Source organism: Xyrauchen texanus, chromosome 23 (assembly GCF_025860055.1).
Source record: "Xyrauchen texanus isolate HMW12.3.18 chromosome 23, RBS_HiC_50CHRs, whole genome shotgun sequence".
Taxonomy (NCBI): domain Eukaryota; kingdom Metazoa; phylum Chordata; class Actinopteri; order Cypriniformes; family Catostomidae; genus Xyrauchen; species Xyrauchen texanus.
This window is the reverse complement of record NC_068298.1, coordinates 12,973,972-12,976,854: the sequence shown is the minus strand read 5'-3', so window position 1 is coordinate 12,976,854 and position 2,883 is coordinate 12,973,972.

The following is a 2,883-nucleotide window of genomic DNA, read 5'->3' as shown; positions in this document are numbered from 1 at the left end:
CTGAAAAAAATGTAATTTAATTTTTAACAATTTTCTTCATTCTTGTGTTACATGGTCAAGTTTTTCCATGAAAGTGTGCATAAGCCTGTGAGCAAAACTCTTGATATTAATGTCAGCATCTAGTTATTTCCCTTAAATAGGCAAAATTATCAGATGAGACTAAGTTCTGTTAAAGTCTCTCATTCTACAGTGACTAGAACTCTGAAGCTCCAAAAAGCACAAAGGCAGCATAAAAGTAATCCATAATACTCCAGTGGTTGAATCCATGATTTTAGAAGTGATATTATATGTGAGGGTGAGAAACAGATCAATATTTTTAAGTTTTTTTTTTGTTTGTTTTTACTAGAAACAAGGGCAGGGAGGAGAATATATTGACCATTTCAAGGACTATTCGTTGGTTTAAGGAAGTGATGTATCTGTTCCTTCAACATTTCCTACTACTTGTCATACTCATTCAAAACAACAGCGAGATGTACTTCATTCAGAGTGACTTTAACATGATTAACTTTACTAACCCTAACACAATATAATTTTAAGTTGTCATTATTAATATGTGGACAGTGTTGTTTGGTAACTGCAGGCTCCCTGGAACTAATGGAAATTAAAGCGTTTAGATTTCCGAAAAAGCAGGCACAAATGGACACAAGAAGCAAGACAGCTGGATACTGGAGTACTAAAAAGACCATAACAAGAAACTCTGGGCCCTTGTATGTATATTGGTCTGGGACCCTTTCATATTAAAGATTACAGTTTAAAATTTCTTGTGGGCCCCTCTGTAACTGTGGGCCCCCAGAATTGTTACCACCTTTCACCCCATTAGCTACATCCCTGATACTAATAACTTTAGCTCACATCTCATCTCTGGTATTTGAATTAAATGTATGCAAACTTTTAAGTGTGAAAGTAGAGCTTTAAAGTGACTACAGATTGCTCCCATTAAAATGAATGAATCTGCACAAGTAATTTACTATTAAGTAATTTAGCAGACACTTTTATCCAAAACGATATATATACATTTGGTACACAAACATACATATCTTAAATACAATCTTTACTTTGGCCCTCAGGCACAGTGACGGGTTCATTGAATGGCTTTATTGAATATAACAGTGATCCGATATTCCCAATCTCTCTACTGAGGAAATAATTGTATTTAAACCGCAATAGAATTTAATCTGTGTAGACACTCTGCATCAACAACATATCTGGATTTGTCACTCCAGGTAAACGTTTGATGTTCTTTGAGGAAATTTGTTAACTCCGAAATGTTAATACTTTATTTTAAGGATCCGGTAATGATACCGGAAATGCTCCCCGGGCCAGTAGCGTCTTCAGCCACACCTATAGTATTGGTTCAGAAGACATGGATTAAACCACTGGAGTTGAATGCATTACTTTTAATCTGCCATTATGTGCTTTTTGGAGCTTCAAAGTTCTAGGCACCATTCACTTGTGTTCAGCAGAAGATAGAATGTCATACACGTTTGGGGTGGCATGAGGGTGAGTAAATAATGAGAGAATTTCAATTTTTGGGCGAACTATTCCTTTCATGCCCATAGATATAGTTGTATATAATCTAGCTTCATACAATAATCACTTATTTGCACATCCTTAAATTTTCACCGGATGATTTGCATGCTTTGTATGACTTTCCCTTTCAGATACTTGTTTTGTATTGGGCATAGTCAGGAAGCCTGTAGGAAATCAATCACCACCCTGACGTTTGGGAGTATTAATTGATGTGTACATTATCTTCTAGAAATTTCAGGGTAATATTAGAACCAGTCCAGTACTTCACTAACAAATTATGTCAACCTATTTTAAAAACTGAACCCATATCAGAAGCTGGACACAACTTTAAAAGAGAAGGTAAAAAGGGGTATTTATGTATTGAGGGTTTTTTTTTTTTTTTTTTTACTACAGTAACTTTATCATTTGTTTGATACTTTTTGTTTATGTTCTTACAGGTTTAGTGAAGTCTATAATCCATAAACCCTTTGAATTGTACGTATGCACACATAAAATGTTTACAATGGTAACCATATTACCCGCCGTAGTGATGTTAGGCCTACTGCTGGAAAATCATAATGCATTAATATAAAAATTCCGTTCAAACTGTAATAAGCTTCCAAAATGTGTTTCTATATATATATATATATATATATATATATATATATATATATATATATATATATATACAATATAGGTGACTGACAGGCGATATTTTTTTAATGCAATAAAACTATGATACTGGTGAGATATATATATATATATATATATATATATATATATATATATATATATATATATATATATAGTGTGTATATATATATATCAGTGTGTATATATATATATATCCGGTGTGTATATGTATATATATATATATATATATGTATATATATATATACATATATATATATATGTATATATATATATATATATATATATATATATATATATATATATATATATATATATATATATATATATATATCTCACCAGTATCATAGTTTTATTGCATTAAAAAAAATATTGCCTGTCAGTCACCTCGAGAACGCTCAATACGTATTAGAAAATTTGCGTTTTTAGCGTGATCTGAGCAAAAGAATCTCAAATTATGATAAAATTCTTGTCAAATTTTACTGCTGATTTTAAATATTTCCTCATTCATGTACTAGCTGTACTATTATGCCGCTTGATTGCGTTGAAAATAGCTGCCCAGTCTTTCCGGGAGTGTTTCAAAGGTGGCCGCCGAGTTGAATGACTTGCCTCGAAAAAGACTTTGGTTTGACCCAGGTGGGCTTTTATTTTGGAATAGAGACTTTTTAGGCGCAACCATGCAAACAGTTCGCTGGTCTCGCGCTGCTTTGCTGTCTTCACTCT